This window comes from Bos mutus, chromosome 6 (genome assembly GCF_027580195.1).
Source record: "Bos mutus isolate GX-2022 chromosome 6, NWIPB_WYAK_1.1, whole genome shotgun sequence".
NCBI lineage: Eukaryota > Metazoa > Chordata > Mammalia > Artiodactyla > Bovidae > Bos > Bos mutus.
The window spans coordinates 5,676,555-5,701,888 of NC_091622.1; the positions used below are offsets into that span (position 1 = coordinate 5,676,555).

Consider the following 25,334-nt stretch of genomic DNA (forward strand, 5'->3'; position numbering starts at 1 on the left):
GATTTCCTTTCTTCAATAAATTCACCTATGAATTTCTACATTTAGCTTATGTGGACTGGATGCTGAGAGGGAGGTCCACAGACTAGTGGAATATGCTATTACATCATAGTTTATTATCCTAATCTTTCTCAATATACTGAGAAAGCATCAGGAAAATTCTTGTTGAAGGGTCACTGAACATATTTACAGTTACTAGGTAATATTTTTTTTTCTTATACTTGTTTTTTACTATCTGACATTTATCCCCATTTAGGCAGTAGCTGCAGTGTTCTATGTCTCCAGAAGAGGATAATGCAGAAAAATCCACAAGATTAAAAAAATGTCAATTTTTTGGCTTTTGCTATTCAATGTAAAAGGAGAAGGCAATGGCACCCCACTCCAGTGGGAAATCCAGTGGAAAATCCACTTGCCTGGAAAATCCCATGGATGGAGGAGCCTGGTAGGCTGCAGTCCATGGGATCGCTAAGAGTCGGACACGACTGAGCGATTTCACTTTCACTTTTCACTTTCATGCAGTGGAGAAGGAAATGGCAACCCACTCCAGTGTTCTTGCCTGGAGAATCCCAGGGACGGGGGAGCCTGGTGGGCTGCCGTCTATGGGGTCACACAGAGTTGGACACAACTGAAGCGACTTAGCAGCAGCAGTAGCAGCATTCAATGTAAAAGCCCAAGTATAAGGCAAAAAACTTATGAGAAGAAATGACCAGATAGAGCCATGCTGACAACCAAAGAAATACAAAGAATGAAAAGATAGGGACCAGTACAGAAAGATGACTGTGATCCAGATGAAATGCCCCCAGTCCTTTAACACTATTTCGCCTCCCAGAACTCAGGGATAAGCAGGACAATGGGAGCTCCATGAAGAAATCAAACTCAGGTACAAAAGTTAAAGTGTGATATTTTCACAACCAGAGATTTTTATTTGAGATTTGGATTCGGTATGTATTACTTGATTGATATAAGAAAGGTCTGGAAGGACACACAAGAAACAGTCAACAGAGTTGATCTTAGGGAATTATCATAGGAAGTCAACAGGAGACATTAAGATCTTTTACCTTTGTCTTAGAAACTTTTATAATGTTCATATATTTTTAACCTATTTATTCAATAGAGTTGCATTACTTTTATGAAAGTATAATTAACAATGAACAGAAAGAACAAAAAAGTACATATAAAGAAAATTATTTAAGGCAAATTTTGCTTGGCTCTCTGAGAATGACTAAAAATAAATAAAATAAAAAGAAGATTCAGTAGGAAAAGAAAGAAGTGGAGAAGGCAAGAAAGAGATAAGGACCCACAGAGAGTCAGCAAACAGGAAAGAGAAACATCGACTTCTTGTACAAATAATTCAAGGGCAAGGGCTTCAAAAATAAATGTGTCTCTAGCCATCATATTATTAGAAACACATTGAAAACCCCTCCAAAAGGAAACAAACAGGCTACCTAAGGAACTGCTAGCCAGTTATTCTTTATTGGCTAAGGAAAAATGACAAGTTGATATTTATACATGAGCTAAGAAGCCTTATGAGAGACTCTAGCCACCTCCTCCTGCAAATACATGAACGTTCGTCAATTGGCAGAGAGATTAGGCTTAATTTTTCGCCTCTGTAGTAACGAATTAAAACTAAAGTATCAACTAAAAGGAAGAAGCTTCATATTCTCCAGAGTTTCCTTAACATTAGATACGTTAATTAAAAAACAATACTGAACATTCTGGGGAGTAAAGGGCCAGAATGGTTCTGAACTGTTAATACTTCTGCTTTTTTTGGACTTGATAGCAAAAGTAGCAGCATGTATGCAGAAAGAAAACTGTTACAATCCATACCGTGCCTGAAAAGTGAAGGTGAGCCCAGCACCGAGGGGGAGCAGTCTTCCATTTGCCAGGTAGAAAAGAAGTAGCTGCTTTTATCAAGAGCTGTAACAAGCACAACTGTAACAAGCTTTGGGTAACCAGGGCAGTGTGGCTACAGGAATCTAAGAGGAAAAACTCTTCAGAGAAGGGTGTTCAATGGATAGGAGGGTAAAGAGAGCTGACAAACATGTGAAGATTAACCTGACCTGCTTTACAGCTTTGCTCAGGGCAGACTCTCCACTCCAGTTATGACTTCCTTTTTTTCCTCCCCTTATTATCACATCTACCACGGAGCAAATATGAGCCTTAACTTGGAATGTCAGTCCTAAATATTTATGTATTAGCACAGCTCCCACGCATTAGAGGTCTGATGGCTAAGTGGTGTTCAGAATAGTTTAGCATCATAATCAAATGTCAGCATTATTTTAGTATGGCAAAATAATAATCCAAAAATAATCTATGTCCCAGTTACTTGTAAACAGTAAACACAGAAAATGAGTACTTATAATTATCCTTAATTTAGGAATGAATTCATAAATGACAGCTTGTTATTTGCAGGTCAAAATTGAAACAGCATATACTACTTAAAAATCTGGAGGTTGAAAATTAAATTGTTGGAAAGGAGAGAGAGACTCCATACAAGTTAAACTGGTAGTTGTTTCCTTATTAGGTGTTCGTAAGGAGCACTTCATAACTTAATAGCAAAGGGCTTTATTAAAACAAGAAAGGCTCTTCACACCTATTTATTGTGAAATAAACTAATTCAAAGACTTGAAGTGTTTCCCTCAGAGTCAGAGGCAGCATCAATGATTGCATAAGAATCACAAGACTAAGCAGTCATGGCTATTACTATACGGGTCTACACAATTTGCACAACACATTCTCATATGTTAACTCATATAATCCTCACAAGAAGTTTTCTGTCCTCACTCTCTTTCCTAAACACCCTCTTGAATCAAAGGTGAAGAAACCAAGGTGTGTAGAAGTCAGTATCTTAGCCAATGCCAACAGTGCCAAGGAGCTAAAACAGTTCAACACAGGTGTGACCTCAAAGCCATAAGCATTCACTTTTGAACACTGCCTCCCTCTCTAAAATACTGGTTCTGCCATTAACAAGCTCTATGATGTCAGATAAATTGATTGATTTCTCTAGACCTTGGTGTCTTTCTGTGTTAAATTCCTTTACTGAATTGCATGAATTCCAAGCCCTCTTTCTTATCTAACATTCATAATTCCTCTATTAAAAGCATATCATAAAGCTAGAAGCAAAGTATGTGATTTGCACTGGTAAGTTTTTTAAATAACGGGTTCCCCTTGGAAATGTAAATGCTACCTGAAGAACCAATAAGTAATTTTATTAAACCAATACTTACTTATCAAGAGCCGACTCTGTACCAGAAGACCAGAATGATGCTTGTGATTGACATGGAAGATGCAATGATAAAAATAAAATAATAATAATAATCTCTGTGCTCACAAGTTCAGAGATAACTGGGGGAAATGTGCAAGGAACAATTGCAGCACATATGTTAGGGAATGAAACTGGGCATGATAAAACAGGCATATAGTAGAGATCAGAAAGTCAGGAAAAGCTCCAGCATGTTAAAATACAGCTCGAAGGATGAGAGATTATATAGGCAAATAAACAAGAAAGATGTTTTATGCAGACAGAGCTGCAGATAAACAAACAGTAGTAAACTAATATCCTAAAAGCTAAACTGCCTACTGTAACTATTCAACTTCCAAAATGTATCCATAATTGCCATTTAAGCCATAGGGGCTGATGTATAAGTCATACTAAATATAAGTTTCTATTGTTGTGCAAAGTAATCTTCATAGCTATTAAGCAACATAATAAGGTAACTGTGTCTGATTCCAAAGCATGAAGCCTGTGTTCTTTACCTCTAACATTGCTACCTTCCTGTACATTTTTTTTTCTTTGAAGGTCAGCTGAGCACAAATGACCCTGGTTTATAAACACATTTAAGGACACGGGGCAACCAAAGCAATATTGAGTAATTCAAGAGAAGGAACAAGAAGATATAAGCTAAGCTGAAGAACCAGATATGAACCTGCTCTAAATCCATTTGGCAAGGTCTCCCTGAATCTATACCCCAGCCATATACCAAAGGCATCTCAAAGGACAAGACTTTCTGCAAAACTGTAGAGTGGAATTGTCTTCCCTCTGAGGTTTAAGAGAGCAAGTCATCAAGCCCACAAAACTGTAAGAGTACAATCAGATTCATTTTGTATAAGCAAGAGCATAATTTCACTTGTGGTTTGGCAATAACTGGTAATTTGTGGATTTATATATTTTAATAATGTATTAACAGCCTATAATTTTTAAAGAAAAAGGTTAAAAAGTTTGAGTTGTCACTGCTCATTTTTACATCTCAAGAAAGGAAGATTAATGACTCACACAACATTCACTCCTTAACTGCACGTGTGGCATACTGAGAGAAGAGGAATGCCTTCAGGTGTGTGGATGCTACACTTAGCAGGTGTCTTCCTGAACTTGACTGGCTTTGAAAAAGGTACAGATCTGAGTCACACTCTCAATGATAACAAAAATAAAGAAACAATACTCCAGAGATTAAAGTCCCAAAAGAGAGCTCCCGGAATCACCTAGGAGCCCTCTTCCTGTAGGAGGAATCCTGAGTAGGAGACGGGCTACAGGAGGGACGCAGCTCAGCTTCTCACGGCTTCACCTTCTCCTCCCACCAGGGCCGAAGCCAGCTTCTCTCACAGGATGCACAGATTCCCGAGCCTGCCCCTGGGAAACTGACTGTGGTAACTAGAAACAGATAGTTGAAATAGAAAACACAAGAATTCCCACCATTAAAAACAGAAATCATAAATACTCACACATTTGCTTTTTTTTGAACATGTCACTAAAAATACCCAACACTTTATTTTTAACCAGGGATTATATTCTATGTATGTATTATGCTTCTGAAACTTTCTGCAGCATTCAACACAAGTTAGATATTTCTGGAAGCCCCAAAGTAACCAGGCAAGAATGTTTTCAAGATGTGAACTTAAGGTACAACTTAAAGTGACAGAATGAGGCCACTGACACTTCAGTTATACCCACCTGTCACTTCTGCAGCTGTTGCAGCTCCCAGCTCCACAGTAATCACATATGGATACAGTCCCCTTGCACTGGGCTTCCAAACTTCTCCCCAAAATGCGTGAGTGTAGCTGACTTTTCCAAAGTTTGAAGCTATAAAAGTCATTTATGTCAGAACAAGTGTCTTAAAACCAGATATTAGACAACTGTGTTCTCTAAAGACTTTAGCAATCCTGCCACAAGAAACTATTTACACCTCCTTAACTTGTCAAAGACTTTTTTTTAAGAGACCTGATTTGTACTATGTTGCATGACTCCTTTCTCCAACTTCAGATTACTATTAACATCTTATGCAAAGTATTTTATCCAGCAGTTTGTTTCACTTTAATAGTGTAAACCATGCCCTGGTGTTTCCACCCAACCAAAGTGGACTACACAGCCATTTTTCTAGAGGAAAAGTTTTCTTTCCTAAAGGAAGTCTATGCTAGTTGTTTTAAAAACAAAGAAGCTGAGAAAAGATTTTTTTCCCACTAAAATAACACAGTAATATTGTTAAATTTCATCAGTTTTGAGACGTTATCATGAACAACATTAATAAGGCAAATATTAGTTCTAACCTAAGGGATGTTAGTTCTATAAAACCCTTCTATCCAGTGCCTTCTCTTTTCAATATTCCATTGTGGAAGAACAGTGATTACACAAATATGTAAACTCTGGAGGTTACAGCCCAAAATAGGTGACAGATCTTTTTTTTTTTTTTTAGAACACATACACAAAACTTGTGGTAGATGATATGGAGAAAATGACTGAGTGTGACAGTAAAGAGCAATTAAGGAGGGATTTCTCTGGTGCTCCAGTGGCTAAAATTTCACGCTCCCAGTGCAGATGGCCGAAGTTCGATCCATAGTCAGGAAACTAGAGTAGATTCCATATGCTGCAAGTAAGAGTTCACATGCCACAAATGAAAGACCCCGCACGTGACAGCAAAGATCAAAGATCCCGTGTGATGCAACTAATACCCGTGCAGCCAAATGAGCAAATAGTTAAGGGAAAAAAAAAAAAAAAAAAACGAGCAGTTAGGGGAGCCTGCTTGGAGAGAATGGTCAGGAAAACTGTCTCTAAGGAAGTGACATGGGGACCAAGCCCTATGAAATGGGAAGATGGTGGACCTCATCTGAAGACTCATTTTCCGAGTATCACTAGCAGGACAGGGCTCTGGAGAGGAAAAGGAGAAAAAGAAAGCAAGCCAGTCTGGCCACCCACAAACACTCCTAGACATACATGCACAGAGCTTTTTCTTCTTCTGCGTCCTCCCTTCACAACAATGAGCGATGACCTTGGCCCAGAGAAAAGTGTAACAGACCACCTATAATCCTACAACTCTGCAGACCGCCCACTAAGGAATTATTCACTTTTTGCCTATTCTCTCTTAAGCAAGGGCTCCTTTAAAGTGTAAGTTTTAAATACTGCACGGTGGTGACACTGCAGAAAACGTCCGCCAAGCCCTCAGGATACACTGGGGAACTGTAAATAGAGGTCCATCTGCAACTCATTTACTGCCCCTTCAAAGAGGAAACTAATGACAAACTTTTGACTGATGGCTAGTTTGTTGTTGTGTTTTGTTTTTAATTCTTGCTTATTGGTAACAGAGTAACCCAAAATGCTATACTTAGACAGGAGCCTGTGGCAGTTACTTGATAAAATATAGCAACTGACTGCGGTAACAACCAAAATCACCATACAGAAGCCTTTAGAAAAACACATATGGACATGATGGTTTCTGGATGAAACATTTTTATTCATGAGTTGGTGCAGTTCTGAACTGGATTTCAAGGAGTTCAAAGCTACTTCCCTTTCTATTCCAACTGATGAGTGACTTCTATAATGAACATCACTGAGGCATCTGAACTCTGTAAGCAACCTCTCTTGCACCACAAGTGAAGGTGCTAAGTTGCTTCTGTTGTGTCCGACTCTTTGTGACCTCATGGACTGTAGCCCACTAGGCTCCTCTGTCCATGGGATTCTCCAGGCAAGACTACTGGAGTGGGTTGCTATTTCTTCCTCCAGAGGATCTTCCCAACCCAGGGATCGAACCCATGTCTCTTATGTCTCCTGCACTGGCAGGTGGGTTCTTTACCACTAGCACCACCTGGAAGCCCCCAAGTGAAGGTAGATATGGATACACGGGACAATTCTCTTACAGGGCCAGTTTAACTGTTTGTTTGTTTGTTTCAATTGGAAACACTTGTCTCACCAAAATATCTTCATAAAAACGAGCAGGGGAAAGGAGATAAAACTATAATGATAACCGTGCAAATCTTGATGTCAGCACACCTAAAGAGAAGAGTCCACCAAAACTAAGGAACTTTGGACTACAGGCCTGTTAAAAAAGTCATGGAACATAAGGGAGGAGCTCAAATGCACTGAAGAAGACAAGATCGGGAAACTGTTACTTCTAATGAAGCCTTCAACAACTCTCCTAAGTTATTATTTTTGAATATGAGGTGGTATGTATATATTACCTGAAAAGCAAGTCAAATTCCACGTTTTTCTCTACCTGTCTTTATCTGTAAAAGAGAAAACTTAACATCTTTAAAAGTAGAGTCTGCCCTTAAGTGAGCACATCCACTCATAGATGAGACTCTTCCAGGTTTTATTTCCCAGACTGCTTGCTTGTGTGTGGTGTGTGCTAAGTAGCTCTAGTCCTATCCGACTCTTTGCAACCCTATGGACTGTAGCCTGCCAGGCTCCTCTATCCATGAGATTCTCCAAGCAAGAATACTGGGGTGGGCTGCCATTTCCTTCTCCAGGGATCTTCCTGACCCATGGACTGAATCTGTGTTTCCAATGTCTCCTGCATTGGCAGGCGAGTTCTTTACCATGAGTGCCACCTGGGCCCACCAGGCTGCTGCTTATTGTTATTACATATGTTTTGCTTGTTTGTTTTGGCCACATTGAGTAGCTTGTGGGATCTCAGTCCTCCAGTCAGGGATCAAAACCACGCCCTCAAAAGGGAACTCACAGGATCCTAACCACTGGACAACAGGGAATTCCCAACTATTATAGTTTATAACAAATATATCAATATCTTGGCTTGAAAATGTTTTCAAGTGACCACCAATAAGAAACCCATGCCATTACTCAAGTGGCAATTAAGTCTAGCCTATCAGTTCATACAAAACAGAGAGAATGAGGCTATTCGGGTGGAAGGAAGGAGAGACCTAGGGATCCTGAGGGTAGCATCACTCAAATTCTTTGACTCTGGGAATGTGCACTCAAACTTAGCAGGTCCTGGTGCAAGTAGGAAGCAGGGGACTGGCTAAGACTATCACTCGCTCATAGAAGGAGGAGCCAAACAGCAGCTGAGACCCTCTGTAGACTGGGCCCTCCAGAGTCAGTGCTGCTGCTGCTGCTGCTGCTGCTGCTGCTGCTGCTAAGTCGCTTCAGTCGTGTCCGACTCTTTGCAACCTCATGGACTATAGCCTGTCAGGCTCCTCTGTCCACGGGATTCTCCAGGCAAGAATACTGGAGTGGGTTGCTGTGCTCTCCTCCAGGGGATCTTCCTGGCCCAGGGATCAAACTCACGTCTTCTGCATTGCAGGTGGATTCCCTACGCTGAGCCACAAGGAAAGTCCAATTTAAATGTCTATCAACAGATAAATGGATAAAGAAATATTATTCATCCTTAAAAAAGGAGGAAATTCTGCCATATGCAACAATATGGATAAGCCTGGAGAATATTATACTAATATTAGTTATATATTATTATTACTATTATACAAGCTAGACAGAGAAGGACAATTCATGGTTCCATTTACAAAAGAGATCCAAAATAATTAAAGTAATTGAAGCAGAGAGTAGAATGGCAGCTGTCGGGGACTGGGAGGAGGCAGAAACGGAGTTGTTCAAGGGATCTAAAGTTTCAGCTGTGCAGTGTGAGTAAACTCTGGGGAACTGCTGTACGACACAGTACCTGCAGTCAACAGTGTTGTACTGTGCCTTAGAATGTTGTGACTATCTCACGTTAACTGTCCTTACCTAAATAAGTTTTTAAAAAAAGAATCACATTATTTCCAAGTTTGTGATTTTAACCCATTTGTCACTTCTCTTCTCCATTCTCTTACAAATGCCTTTTAGTCAACAAGAGGTGGACATATAAGAAGTACCTTAGCTTCAGCTTCCCAGGCGGCTCAGTGGTTAAAAAAAAAAAAAATCTACCTGCCAATTCAGGGGCCACAGGCGATGCTGGTTCAACCCCTAGGTCGGGAACTACAAAGCCTGTGGGCCACAACTACTGAATCCACGTGTTGCAACTGCTGAAGCCCATACGCCTACAGTCTGTGCTCTGCAGCAAAAGAAGCCACCACAGTGAGAAGCCTGTGTATGGAAACAAAAAGGAGCACCTGCTCACAGCAACTAGAGAAAGCCTATGCATAGCAAGGAAGACTCAGCACAACTGAAAGTAAATAAATAAAATTATTTTTAAAAAACCAGCACAAGTAGATAAAAATGGAAGGAGTTCTGTTACAATACTAGCTCATATTTCTTTGAACTACTTCTAACTTCATGATCAAAAAAAAAAAAAAAAAAAAAAAGCACATAATCTATCACTTAAGGGTTCTCTCTTTTTTAAGCAATAAGCTAAAAACTCAATTAGGTTCCCATTCAGTTTTATGGAAAGCAAAGTTAGGAACTGTTTGATATGCAAATATACTTTTACCCATTATACTAAAATATAAATCTTATGTACCTTCTCAAATTCTCTTGTCTACTTCCTCCTTTTCATGCCTTGGTCAACACTTTACTTACATGAAGTCAGTCCTCCACATTTCATATTTGGAGGAAATACTACACTTCGAGGCATGGAACCTGATTTTCTGAGTAGCCACTGAGATGCAACCAAGAAGTGAGATCATTATCGAGGTAAACCTTGACCAAGGGGAAGAGGATATGGGAAGAGGTCAAGGAGAAAATGTCCCCCTCCTTTCACTTTTTCTTATGGTCTACTTTGAGTTGAAGTTCCTTGTTTCAATCTTTCCAGAAAAGTCTAAAACACTGAGTGAACAGTGACTAATAATGTCTCCTTTGTGGTTCTTTATAGTAAAGAGTAAAGCAACACATGTCTTTGCCTCACTTCTCCTTTTCCCTTACCTTCACTGTCTTAGGCTTCTACTTCCCAAATACAGTGTTAGCCCTGCTGAGAACTGTGAAGGGTCTCACCTTGCTTGTGAGCTAAGAAGTGAACCTACCACAGTTACACAGATGCTGAGGGAAGACATGAGGTCCTCGGTGGGACACAAAAGACTTTATCATCACAGCAGGCAACGTGAGCTCTATGGTTATATGCTCCCATTGCCAACCAAGTCACATGCAGGCACTTTGCACACAGTGTATTTGTGGCACAGCTGAGAAAAAGCAAGCTTGAAAACCCCAGTATTTTAAAGGGGTTGCCAGGAACTTTGCCCCACATTTTCCCCACATGGGAATATTATTTTACTCAGTTCAGTTCAGTCGCTCAGTCGTGTCTGACTCTTTGGGACCCCAAGGACTGCAGCAAGCCAGGATTCCCTGTCCATCACAAACTCCCAGAGCTTACTCAAACTCAAGTCTATTGAGTCGGTGATGCCATCCAACCATCATACTCTGTCGTCCCCTTCTCCTCTGGCCTTCTATCTTTCCCAGCATCAGGGTCTTTTCAAATATGTCGGTTCTTTGCATCAGGTGGCCAAAGTATTGGGAGCTTCAGCTTTCAGCATCAGTCCTTCCAATGAATATTCAGGACTGATTTCCTTTAGGAAGGACTGGTTGGATCTCCCTGCGGTCCAAGGGACTCTCAAGAGTCTTCTCCAACACAACAGCTCAAAAACATCAATTCTTCGGTGCTCAGCTTTCCTTATAGTCCAACTCTGACATCCGTACATGACTATTGGAAAAACCACAGCTTTGACTAGATGGACCTTTGTTGGCAAAGTAATGTCTCTGCTTTTTAATATGCTGTCTAGGTTGGTCATAGCTTTTCTCCCAAGGAGCAAGCATCTTTTAATTTCATGGCTGCAGTTACCATCTGCAGTGATTTTGGAGCCCCCAAAAATAAAGTCTCTCACTGTTTCCACTGTTTCCCCATATATTTGTCATGAAGTGATGGGACCGGATGCCATGATCTTAGTTTTCTGACTGTTGAGTTTTAAGCCAACTTTTTCACTCTTTTCTTTCACCTTCATCAAGAGGCTCTTTAGTTCTTCTTTGCTTTCTGTCATAAGGGTGGTATCATTTGCATATCTGAGGTTATTGGTATTTCTCCTGGCAATCTTGATTCCAGTTTGTGCTTCATCCAGTCCAGCATTTCTCATGATGTACTCTGCATATAAGTTAAATACATGTAAGTTAAAAATTCTTTATTATCATGACATTATTCCTGTCTTTCAAGGTTGTCGCTACACAAACATCCTTCAGAACATAATCTTGGACAAAAGCTGTCACAGTTGTATAGAAACACCATGGATGATCTGCTGCCAAAAAGAAGTCTTTTACTCTTTGCCTTCAGATTCATTTTTTAAAGGACCCAGCTAAGATATACAATCATTTCTTGTTATTGTTTAGTTGTTCATTAGAGTCATTCATTTTCTTCATTTCTAGGTATTTCCCAAATCTTCTGCATCCTCACTTCACCATTTTCCCCTTTATTCTATACTCTGGGAGCTTGATCCATAAGATCCTTTTACATCCAGGTGTGTTCAGCCAACGAGAGGCACATCTTCAGGTCTGAGGGAGGGGATTTAGGTCAGAGTAATTTCTTCCCTGTCCCCTCTCTGCTGTGTCAGTGTTGGCTTCTTTCAGGTGGTAAATGATCTAACAGCTAGTCTATAATGTTATCTTCTGTCATAGGACATAGAAAGTGTTTAATTTTTTATTCAAACAAGGTGCGGAGTAATGGTAATTAGAATAAATTTACATGATGTGGGCTTCTCTGGTAGCTCAGCTGGTAAAGAATCCACCTGCAATGTGGGAGACCTAGGTTTGACCACTGAGTTGGGAAGATCCCTGGAGAAGGAAACGGCTACCCACTCCAGTATTCTGGCCTGGAGAATTCCATGGACTGTGTATTCCATGGGATCACAAAGAGTCAGACAGGACTGAATGACTTTCACTTTCACTTTATATGACATGACTTAGAAAAAATAGATTTTAATTACTTTAGTTGATGATATATATATTAAGTCTAAAAGAAACCACATTAAAGTTTTATTTGAAATTTTTCCAATATGTTTTGTAAATTTTGATATTTCCAGAAAACATCCAATTGCATTGCTTAAAAAGCTTCCTTCTCCATATTTTGGCTGTTCGTACTTGCTTTCAGATACGAAAGCAAGTAAGTTGTTTACTTGCTTTAAACATACATTATTTAAGTATGTAGAAAAGATCATTTTTAAGCATTTAGTATCTGTTAGTAAAGTTCTTTCCTCAATGGACTCTTTAATGGAAGCCATGAATTCTTTGGAAATGAAAAAAGCAAAGTTGAGTAAATAAAAATTGATGTTAGTTTCTTACCCACTATACCACATATGTGAATTCACCTCATTTTTAAGTGGCAGAAATAGAAGTTACGATCATTAGGCTTTATCCTTAAGAGAAATATGTGCAAATTCAGGAAAGACTCAAAGCCCTGTAGGTTCATAGTGCTGTGATTAATCATTGCCAGAGGCTTCCCCTTTGTTAGATACACAGAGAGGTTTACTCTTCAGGTAATACATTCAGGTAAGAAATAAGGTGAATGAGGAAATTTCATATTCTCTATAAAGTAAGACTTAGGCTCTTATGAAGAAGGAGTGTTCTCTGACAGATCAATTTTGAGGGAAAACTTCATATGAAAATAAAGTATCAGAAAATGTATTGCTATAAGACCATTCATGCCTAGGTATCTTGGAAAGTTTTCCCATTCTCCCAGGTAGATGACCACTACACCATGATATACTGTACTTCTAAACATCGGGAGGGAGGCTAAAAGCTTATGAAATATCTTGAGTTATTAGGTTATTGATTCACAAAAGCTCAAAACTACCTCAGTAAAAGAATAAAATCTATTCTTATCTTCCTGCTGAAAAATGATGTTCTAAACTAAAAGGGGGGGCATAACTGAATGCGGCAGGGGTTGTACACCTCTCTTACTGTCTCTTTCTTTCCCCTAGGTAATAAGAAAATGCATTAGAGAAAAACAAAGAAAGCTCATTTTTCTATCCAACTAAAATATTGAGCATTCAATATACAGTTACTGGTTTTTAAAAATATAGATGGATTTTAACTTAGTTGCTTTTATTTCATTGTGGAAATGTTTAGTGTATAAGTTAACATGTTTCAGAGGTTCCAAGTATAGCATCTTAGTGTTTGAAAGGTAGAGTCCACATTCAAAACCTCAAAATCCCAATTAAGATATATTGTAATTGTACACCGTTCAAAAACCTCTCAAATCCCTAACTAGGATACATTGCCACCAGGTGGCAGAGGAGTGCCTTCATTTCTTCAACCAAGCTTACTGGAAAAAGCATTGCTATTTTTTAATTTGCTTTTTTATTAAAATCTACTCTCAATATTAAATAATGAAGACTAAGGTTAATCTGTTAGTTAATGGTTTTCAGCAGTAGTTGACATAAATTGCTCTTCCTCTCTTTATCTGTTTGGCATTTGGGGGGTCCTCAAGACCCTGATTTTAGAGGCTTCATAAAGTCAGAACATTTTCTCAATATTTCTAAGACATTATTTGCCCTTTTCATTCTCATTTTCTTTCAAATGTACAGACAGTAGAGTTTTCCACAGGCCACACAACATGAGATAAGATTATCATTCTGATAGCTAAAGAAAGCTATTATTATTGTATGTATTTTAAGTTTACTCAGTTTTAATTTTTAATTTTCAATGTGGTAAATACTAGTATTAGCTATATAAACAAAAGTTCTTTGGGATCCTCAACAATTCTTTAAGAGTCAAATGGAGTCCTGATAATTATTAAAAATTGAGAAATTTACTACTCTAATTAATTAGTTCAATTAAATGTTCCTATATTTTCTGGTCTTTTTTAAAACAATTTTTTATGTCTTTATTGTATTTGTTACAATATTGCTTCTGTTTTATGTTTTGGTTTTTTGGCTCTGAGACATGTGGGATCTTAGCTTCCCAGACAAGTACTGAATCCTCACTTCCTGCACTGAGAGAAGGAGTCTTAACCACTGGACAGTCAGGAAGTCCCTTTCTGTCTCTTCTGAGGACAGGAATCATGCTTATTTTTGTACCCCTGAAAAACTAGCATTCAGTTCAGTTCAGTTGCTCAGTCGTGTCCGACTCTTTGCGACCCCATGAATTGCAGCACGCCAGGCCTCCCTGTCCATCACCAACTCCCGGAAGTTCACTCAGACTCACGTCTATCGAGTCAGTGATGCCATCCAGCCATCTCATCCTCTGTCATCCCCTTCTCCTCCTGCCCCCAATCCCTCCCAGCATCAAAGTCTTTTCCAATGAGTCAACTCTTCGCATGAGGTGGCCAAAGAAATCCCAGCATTAACCATGTATAATAGATACTCAATAAAGGTATGCTAAAAAACAAAATATTAATAACTAGGAGATGTGATTAAAATGAAACAGGTATTAATAGAGGATACAGTTTCAAAGCTTACTTATTAAAATTAAATAATAAAACATTTAATTCAAATGTAAATGTTCAGGTAAAATCTTATACCACGTATCATTTGCTTCCTTTCTATTATTAGTAGAGACTGTATTAAAGAATATATGTCTTTGCTTCAAAAGCAAAGATTTTAAAAGACATTTTTCATATTTGTTAGAATTTACTTTCCTAAATGTAACCTGAAAATGTGAAGTTTTGGTCCCACACTATCTCTAAGTTTCTTCCTAACATCCAGTTACAACAAAGTCCACTGATACCATATATCTTCTTCTTCAGATATCAGTTTCTGAGCAATTCTTATTCTAAAATGCTAGTCTGTCACTTTTTTGAAAGTAAAATACAACAGCACCTTTACATGGTGAATATGATCTTGAAAATTGCTATAAAAATTTGCATCTTTGATGCCAACTCATTTTTTTTAAGTTGGCATATTGCACCATGGAGCATCATATTCTGAATAGTTTTTTAATCTATAAAAGTTATAGATTTTCACACAAAAATGTTAAGTAAAACTATTACAATCACTTAGTTCTAATGAAAATATATCAGCAACCATCAAAACTGAACAGGAAATCATGTTTATTCACGGAAGACACAAGAAGTATTTAATGTATGTGAAAGATATTCTTATAACTCAGCATCACGTGAAATTGGAAACTGATTGCTTAAAACAGTAATTATATGAGATATGAAGAATTTGCATACTGAGAACAGCCTTTTAAACACAGGCAAATACAACTTGCTTTGAGAAAAGGTAGGCAAAGAAGCAGCACAGTCTTACAGGAATGGACAGTCAAGCTCCTCCCAACTTTCAGGAGAGGACTGAGGGGAACACTACTTCTGACAACTCTGGGTACAAAACTTGATTGAACTGGTTTTACTCAATTTCTATATCTGAAATACTTAAAGGAATTCTACCTATCCTTTGTAAAATCCCAAGCTGAAACACCCACACTGACTGAATCCAAGCTATAGAATGATTATGAGTAGGCCAAAATCTTACAATGAATACTGTGTGTGTGACTCTTCCATTTTCCCCTGAATTCAAGCTAAGGAACAGATATCACATCTGATCTCAGGTAGGGGGCTAAGAAATTGCTTTAAAAGTCAATTTTTATTTAACTACCCAGGGATTTTACTGTAAACAACTTCCTCTGCATTACACACCATTTAAATCTAATAAAAGACTTCCTAGAACTTTTTTTTTTTTTTTTTTTTTAATCATGAGTTGAAATAAGAACCAAGAATTCTTAGGTTAAGGTTCATCATAAACAATTCTGTAGCTTTTGAAGTTTGTTCTTAGTTGTATAGAAGTTAAAGAGCTTCCCTCCTATCCTATAAGTTCAGTTCAGTTACTCAGTCATATCTGACTCTTTGCGACCCCATGGACTGCAGCACCCCAGGCCTCCATGTCTATCACCAACTCCCGGAGTTTACTCAAACTCATGTCCACTGAGTCAGTGATGCCATCCAATCATCTCATCCTCTGTCATCCCCTTTTCCTCCCGCCTTCAATCTTTCCCAGAATCAGGTTCTTTTCAAATGAATCAGTTCTTCACATCAGGTGGCCAAAGTATTAGAGTTTCAGCTTCAGCATCAGTCCTTCCAATGAATATTCAGGACTGATTTCCTTTAGGATTGACTGGTTGGATCTCCTTGCAGTCCAAGGGACTCTCAAGAGTCTTCTCCAACACCACAGTTCAAAAGCATCAATACTTCAGTGTTCAGATTTCCTTATAGCCCCTCAAATCCATACATGACGACTGGAAAAACCATAGCTTTGACTAGATGGACCTTTGTTGGCAAAGTAATGTCTCTGCTTCTTAATATGCTGTCTAGGTTGGTCATAGCTTTTCTCCCAAGGAGCAAGCATCTTTTAATTTCATGGCTGCAGCCACCATCTGCAGTGATTTTGGAGTCCCCAAAAATAAGGTCTGTCACAGTTTCCATTGTTTGCCCATCTACTTACCATGAAGTGATGGGACCAGATGCCATGACCTAAGTTTTCTGAACGTTGAGTTTTAAGCCAACTTTTTCACTCTCCTCTTTCACTTTCATCAAGAGGTTCTTTAGTTCTTCTTTGCTTTTTGCCATAAGGGTAGTGTCATTTGCTCATGTGAGGTTATTGGTATTTTTCCCAGCAATCTTGATTCCAGCTTGTGCTTCATCCAGTCCAGCACTTCTCATGATGTACTCTGTACATAAGTTAAATAAGCATGGTGATAATATATAGCCTTGACATACTCATTTCCTGATTTGGAACCAGTCCATTGTTCCATGTCCAGTTCTAACTGTTGCTTCCTGACCTGCATAAAGATTTCTCAGGAGGCAGGTCTGGAATTCCCATCTCTTGAAGAATTTTCCAGAGTTTTTTGTGATCCACACAGTCAAAGGCTTTGGCATAGTCAATAAAGTATAAATAGATGTTTTTCTAGAACTCTCTTGCTTTATCGATGATCCAAAGATGTTGGCAACCTGATCTCTGGTTCCTCTGCCTTTTCTAAATCCAGCTTGAACATCTGGAAGTTCACTGTTCACGTACTGTTGAAGCCTGGCTTAGAGAATCTTGAGCATTACTTCACTAGTGTGTGAGATGAGTGCAATTGTGTGGTAGTTTGAGCATTCTTTGACATTGCCTTTCTTTCGAATTGGAATGTAAACTGACCTTTTCCAGTCCTGTGGCCACTGCTGAATTTCCCATATTTCCTGGCATAATGAGCACAGCACTTTCACAGCATCATCTTTAGGATCTGAAATAGATCAACTGGAATTCCATCACCTCCACTAGCTTTGTTTGTAGTGATGCTTCCTAAGGCCCACTTGGCTTTGCATTCCAGGATGTCTGGCTCTAGGTGTGTGATCACACCATTGTGATTATCTGGGTCATGAGGATCTTTTTTTTTTTTTGTATAGTTCTTCTGTGTATTCTTGCCACTTCTTCTTAATAGCTTCTGCTTCTGTTAGGTCCATACCATTTCTGCCCTTCATTGTGCCCATCTTTGCATGATCTTCTTGAAGATATCTCTAGTCTTTCCCTTTGTATTGTTTTCCTCTATTTCTTTGCATTGATCACTGAGGAAGGCTTTCTTATCTCTCCCTGCTGTTCTTTGGAACTCTTCATTCAGACGAGTGTATCTTTCCTTTTCTCTTTTGCCTTTTGCTTTTCTTCTTTTCACAGTTATTTGTAAGACCTCCTCAGACAACTCTTTTGCCTTTTTGCATCTTTTTCTTGGAGATGGTTTTGATCCCTTCTCTTGTACAATGGTAAAGCATCTGCCTACAATGCGGGAGACCCAGGTTCGAGCCCTGGGTCGGGAAGTTCACCTGGAGAAGGAAATGGCAACCTACTTCAGTATTCTTGCCTGGAAAATCCCATGGATGGAAGAGCCCAGTAGGCTACAGTCCATGGGGTCGCAAAGAGTCAGACATGACTGAGCGACTTCACTTCCTGTACAATGTCACGAACCTCTGTCCGTAGTTCTCCAGGCACTCTATCAGATCTAATCCCTTGAATCTATTTGTCACTTAAACTGTATAATCATAAGGGATTTGATTTAGGTCATACCTGAATGGTCCAGTGGTTTTACCTACTTTCTTCATTCACGTCTGCTTTGGAAATAAGGAGTTCATGATCTGAGCCACAGTCAGGTCTTGGTCTTGTTTTTCCTGACTGTATAGAGCTTCTCCATCTTTGGCTGCAAAGAATATAATCAATCTGATTTCAGTGTTGGCCATCTGGTAATGTTCACCTGTAGAGTCTTCTTTTACGTTGTTGGAAGAGGGTGTTTGCTATGACCAGTGAGTTCTCTTGGCAAAACTCTATTAGCCTTTGCCCTGCTTCATTCTGTACTCCAAGGCTAAATTTGCCTGTTACTCCAGGTTATTTCTTGACTTCCTACTTTTGCATTCCCATCCCCTATAATGAAAAGGACATCTTTGTTGGGTGTTAGTTCTAGAAGGTCTTGTAGGTCTTCATAAAACCATTCAACTTCAGCTTCTTCAGCATTACTGGTCGGGGTATAGACTTGGATTACTGTGATACTGAATGGTTTGCCTTGGAAACGAGCAGAGATCATTCTGTCGTTTTTGAGACTGCATCCAAGTACTTCATTTTGGACTCTCTTGTTGACTATGATGGATACTCCATTTCTTCTAGTGGATTCTTGCCCACAGTAGTTGATATAATGATCATCTGAATTAAATTCACCCATTCCAGTCCATTTTAGTTCACTGATTCCTAAAATGTTGATGTTTACTCTTGCCATCTCCTGTTTGACCACTTCCAATTTGCCTTTATTCATGGACTTAACATTCCAGGTTCCTATGCAATATTGCTCTTTACAGCATCAAACTTTACTTCCATCACCAATCACATCTACAGCTGGGTGGTGGTGTTGCTTTGGCTCCGTCTCTTCATTCTTTCTGGAGTTATTTCTCCACTGATCCCACCCTATATGTGTGGTAAATTCTTGCTGCAGCTTCTCACATGTAAGAAAGGGTCCCTCTATCTTTGTGGTACACAACCTTCAGTTCCTCTTTTTGTTCTACCTACAGGCGCTCTGTGTTTCTCTATAAGGGCTAATGCAGTCTATCTGCTTGTTTTTGGAAGCCACTCATCTTGTTACCTGCTCCTGTACTGCATAATGAAGAAAGATTATGGAAACTCTTATATTTCTAGTGAGATTGTTTTCCTAAGTGTTTACCATAAAACAGAGTCTCATCAAACCCTATATATAATAGATTACGAGTCCATGATATGCTTATAAATTAAAAATCCCTTCTAACCACTGAAATTATTTTATGTTCATTGTAATGTGGACAATGCTTAGCCTTTTTTCATCATGCCCCTTCACCTTCACAGTATGGAATTCTTGTCCCCAAAATGCACTATTTGTACATTTTTCTAACATACTCAGGCTTCCCAGGTAGAAGTGGTAAAGAACCCACCTGCCAATGCCAGAGATGCAAGAGACACAGGGTTTGATCTCTGGGTCTGGAAGATTCCCTGGAGTAGGAAAAAGCAACTCACCCCAGTATTCTTGCCTGGAAAATTCCATGGACAGAGGAGCCTGGAGGGCTACAGTCCATGGGGTCACAAAGAGTAGGATATGACTAAGTGACACAACACACAGCAGAGAGTTACAGGACAGATTAACTATCCAAGTTAAAAGGGATGAGAAGACACTTCACAAGGATGAGACAACAAGCCATACATGAATTAGACTAGAAAGTCAATTAAATGACTTGTTAATTGACTTGATAATATACTAATACATTTGTCGTTTTAGTACCGAGGTTCTTTAAGGAGAAGAAAATAAACCATTCCATAAACCAAAACAATGTGTGAGTTCACTTAATACAAATGATGATGATGATAATCACAAGGAGGATGATAATCAGGCTGGTTAACATAATTCAGGTACTTTTTTATCAAAGAGGTAAGGTACATTACCTACATCTACAAACACAGAATTTTTTCTTCTCTTCATCTATTTCTAAGTTCATGAGTATGTCCACTCATTTGTTTAAAGAAATAAATAATATGCCTATTACATGCAAGGTACTAGTCTAGTTATTAAATAAAAAATAAAAATAAATTATGCAAAGTGATTTTATAAAAATAAATTATGTAAAATGATTTTTATAAAATCACATTGACAGTGATGACATGTTATACAAATGTTATTATTACTATTACAAAGACGTACATGCTTTAACATAATAAAATCTGGTCCTTTTCTGGAGCCTAGATAGGCTTAGCTGTATCCCAGGCAGATGTTGATCTGCAGTAAGGTTGCCAAAAGTGGGGCACCACCCTGAGTGGGCTAAAGCTGAATAATAACAAGAGGAAGAAACCCAAATAGAGGCCAGAATGAAATCTGTGACTCTTTGGGACAGAAATACTCGATTATGGTCTAAAGAATAAGATCTAATTGAAAAGAGGCTAAAGTAATAGAAATAGGTTGGTACAGCATACTTCAGGTCTGGGATTGGATTTTTACCCTATTTACAACTTAGTAAGTTCATCTGAAAGGATTTCATAAATATTGGTAGAGATACAGGATTTCTGAGTCAGGAATAAAAGGCTTGACTACACATAGCACAGGAAGCAGCATGAGCATCCATTTGCCTTGCTTTGCCAGCCTCACTAGAGCAATGTGGAGGAGGGCTCAGATGGACCCTTAAACATGCCACTGACCTTGGAGAAACCACCCTTTCACAGCAAGAGTTAAGGAATGCTACTCTGTTTCAGAGGAACATTACTTCATTCCTCAAGGTTATTCCGCAAAAATAAAACCCTAAGAAATGGCCCAGGTAAAGAGTCCCCGTGGTCTTGTATTTCTGATGTGTAGGAGCATGAGAAAGTCATGAAGTGTATCTCTCAACAGGTATTCCACATCAGACAAAAGTTCCAAATCTAAGACAGTACAAAGTGAAAGGATGCTGGCAACCTGCCTATTTCTAGCACTGACTACTGGATTTGGTGATGAATTAAATTAGTCATCTTTCAACCCACGCTCTTCTTAAAATGAGAACATTTTAAAAATCCACATCACAGATACTCTACTTTAATGTGGCTTGCCTTTTTGTTTTTAACTCTAATGTTTAAAGTTGGGACTCCTGGCTTAAACAACCCTGGGAGGATTAGATCATGTGTCCTCATTTTCCCAATGATAAGAATCATGTACAGAAATGTACAAACTTTGGCATGCATTAGAATCACCTGGTGGGTTTCTCATTTAGTAGGTCTAGGTTAGGGCCTGAGAATTTGCAGTTTCAACAAGTTCCCTGATGCTGCTGCTGCTACTGGTCTGGAACTACTCTTTGAGAACCACTGATTCAGAGGGACATCTCTCAGGATCGTATGAATACTTGAAGTCTTACTAAATGAAAATTCTGATTTAATAAACCTAGGATGGGTTCCCAAAGTCTGTATCTCCAACAAACCCTATGCTGCCAATACTGTTGGTACTTGGCCCATATTGAGAAGCAAGGAAGTGGGTTTCCAGTTAAAAATACAAAATAAAAGGTCCCATTTCAGACCACTGAGTCAGATTCTGGAAGGAGAGATCTCGGTTACATGACCAAACACCCCAGGAGATTCTTCTCAGGACAAGGAATCTTTGTAATCTTGAATTTGAATGTAAATAAAAATAGTGTGATTGAATCTGAACTTTCCATTAACCTATATGCAGCTGTAGATACATTTTATTTTATAATTTATGTTCAACTAGCAAGGTCCGTCTAGTCAAGGCTATGGTTTTTCCAGTGGTCACGTATGGATGTGAAAGTTGGGACTGTGAAGAAAGCTCAGCGCCGAAGAATTGATGCTTTTGAACTGTGGTGTTGGAGAAGACTCTTGAGAGTCCCTTGGACTGCAAGGAGATCCAACCAATCCATTCTAAAGGAGATCAGTCCTGGGTATTCTTTGGAAGGACTGATGTTGAAGCTGAACCTCCAATACTTTGGCCACCTCATGCGAAGAGTTGACTCACTGGAAAAGACCCTGATGCTGGGAGGGATTGGGGGCAGGAGGAGAAGGGGACAACAGAGGATGAGATGGTTGGATGGCATCACTGACTCAATGGACATGAGTCTGGGTGAACTCCAGGAGTTGGTGATGGGCAGGGAGGCTTGGCGTGCTGCGATTCATGGGGTCGCAAAGAGTCAGACACGACTGAGCGACTGAACTGAACTGAGCAGTAACCCATGCCAGTATTCTTGCCTGGGGAATCTCATGGACAGGGAAGCCTGGCAGGCTATAGTCCATGTGGTCTCAAAGAGTCAGACACAACTGAAGCAACTTAGCACTCCACAGAGCAATAACTTTTAAGTTCTAGCTGAAAGCTTGTGAAGGGCAGCAGAACATATGCCACGCCCAAAATAAGCCACTTTGGCATAGAATTATTTGAGCTAAAAGCAATAGAGAAGTTCTCTGCCCCAACTCCCTTTGTCTAAAATCAGGATGTAAATTTTCTCTACTAGAAAGGAGAGTGATTAATCACTGGAGACAATTCTTGACCCTTATCAGCCTAGAGATGGCACCAGAGGAACATGCCTAACAAATCTTGCTAAAACTAGCCTTAATCTACCATTAGCTCCCCCATATATTTCCCTTCCCACAATCAACTGCCCCACGAAGTTCAATGTCCTCTTCCTTTATCTTGCCACTTCTCTAAAAGTGTATCCTTCTTTTGTTAAAATGTTACTTCAGCCCAAGTTCTAACCATCTCTGTAAGTTGCTCATTGCTGGGTGTTCCCATGTCAATAAATGCACAATGCACAGGCTAATGTGGCACAGTTAGCACAGTTTCAGAAACATGAGGCTCTATACCAGCAGACCAGAATAGCTTCCACCCTGTCTCTCTCTATAGAGTAATTTAACATTTGTGAACAAATGCTTAAACACACCGACTTAGCAATGCTAAACACATTTATAAAACAAATACTCCTCTTTTAATATAAATCAGAACTTCTAAATTATGTTTAATTGATGTTTACATGTGCTTCTTAAAACACATGTCATTGAGTCCTAATATTTAGAAGAATACATGTTTAAAAGAAGGGGTGAAATGCAGAAACAGAAAAGCTATCTATATTTTTACTATTCTTATGATATTTTTACCATGACTCCCTAGTGTTCCCTTTTTAAATCTTTCTTTCCCATACTATGTTTTCAACTGTCAGTAGGTAAAAAATATATATACGTATTTTTTCAAGCCTTTAAGAAGAAGCTGAAACAAGTTTAAAGTTCTTTGAAGTCAGTAGATAGGAATCAAATCATGTGTCTAATTATCTCTGATGAACTTCAGTATTAAATATATATTAACCATGCTTTACTCTCAAAAGGATTCATTTTTATGCTTAGCATCACAAATTTTTATTAAAGCAGATGGCAAAAGGTTAGGCTCAGAATATAACTAAATAATGAAGCAGAGGTATCAAGTGAAATGTGTACTTTGAAATCTATAATTTTATCAAATGGCTGACATACATTAAGTGTGAAAGAAAAATTTTACATTTGCAGAATCTAGATGAAGAGTAATAAATCTGGGATTCCTGGCCATCCAGTGGTTAAGATTTCACACTTTCAATTCAGGGCACACGGGTTTGATCCCTAGGCAGGGAAACTATAATCCTACCTGTCACATGGTGTTGCCAAATTAAAAGAAAAAAATTCTGATGAAGGGTCTCTACTGTTTGAAGTGTTAACAATCATTTTCTTCCTAGTTGTCATTATCAGGTTCCTCTCTTTTTCCTAAGTATCTTACTTTCCAGTCTAGATCATCATTTCCTGCTGCTGCTGCTGCTGTCACTTCAGTCGTGTCCAACTCTGTGTGACTCCATAGACGGCAGCCCACCAGGTTCCCCGTCCCTGGGATTTTCCAGGCAAGAACACTGGAGTGGGTTGCCATTTCCTTCTCCAATCATCATTTCCAATAGAGACTAAACACACTTCCCTATCCCGGGCCTCTTTCTGGAGCTTCAGATTCACATTCTTAGCTGCTTATTAGCTATAATCCCTGAGCTCACCTATCTGAACCATAAATTCAACTCATCCTAAACCAATTTAACAACTCTCTCCCTTAGAGGAGATCCTTCTCTGGTTTCCAGGTAATAGGAATTCTGGTTTGTTTGTTTGTTTTCCTCATACCCTCAAGTTTATAATAACTGAGTCATTTTCAGCTCTTCTTTCTACTTTACTCCTTAAATTCTAGCAGTCATCAAGTCATGTAGATTCTATCTCCAAAACATCCTTTGCATTCTCTCTCTTCGATCCTCACTTCCTCTGCGTTGTTCATACCTTTCTTGTTTTTAACTGGAGCTCTGTAACAGGGGATGGAGAGGAAGAGCATCTTCTCCTGTCTACCCTGGCACAGCTGCCAGACCATTCTTACCCTCAGCTCTCAACTCATCTTCTGGCTCTAAAACCTTCAGTGGCTCCACCAAATTAGCACTCTTACCCTGGTATTTAAGATCCCTCTAAATATACAGGCCTGACATATATTTCCAGTCTTATTTCCTACTACTTTCTCTCAATTTCCACATGTTTCAGTCAAACCCGGTGGCCTCTCCAAAGAAGACCTGTGCCTTCTTTCTTTAAAGGTTTTCTTTCCTTCCTCACACTTTCAGACAGAACAAAATGGTAGAAAGAACATCTGTGAGCTTTGGAGTCACTGCGTTCAAATCTCTACTCATTAGGTGTAGAATTATAGAAAAATTATTTAATTTTTCAAATCCTCTGTAATCTGTAAAATGTGCATAATTCCTACTTCACAGCTACAGTTTGAGCTTTAAATGACATAATTCAGCAAAGAAACTGGAACTCAGTGCATATTACTGTCCCTACCTCCTTTCTTCATGTAGACAAATCTCACACATAGTGTTCTCACTCCATTAAACTTTTTTTCATCTTCTAAACAGTCTATCTTTACTGTGCATTAAAATCACTTTCTGTGATTTAAACTTTTTTTCATCTTCTACACCTTCTATCTTTGTGCATTAAAGTCACTTTCCAAATTGCAAAACATCTTTGATGTCAGTGATTTTGTTTTACTCATCTCAGGATCTCTGAGGCACCCTATATAGTGTCTTGAATCTAGCTCAGTAAATATTTGTAAAATTGAATTGAATATCTCTAATAACAAGCAAGATGCAGGAAAGAAGTCCCTAACTGATTCTGGATCTATGGAGACAATCTACTAATCAGTCACATACAAGATGAGACCACAGAAG

General features: G+C 38.9%; 1 long non-coding RNA gene across 1 annotated transcript in view; it reads right to left on the minus strand.

Moving 5' to 3' along the window:
• Nucleotides 1-1,976, minus strand: part of LOC138988273 (uncharacterized) — a 50,358-nt gene extending 48,382 nt beyond the window's left edge. The window contains exon 1 of the long non-coding RNA XR_011464594.1: nt 1,825-1,976. This is a non-coding gene — a long non-coding RNA (uncharacterized lncRNA). The remainder of the gene's footprint in view (nt 1-1,824) is intronic.
• Nucleotides 1,977-25,334: the final 23,358 nt, after the last annotated feature.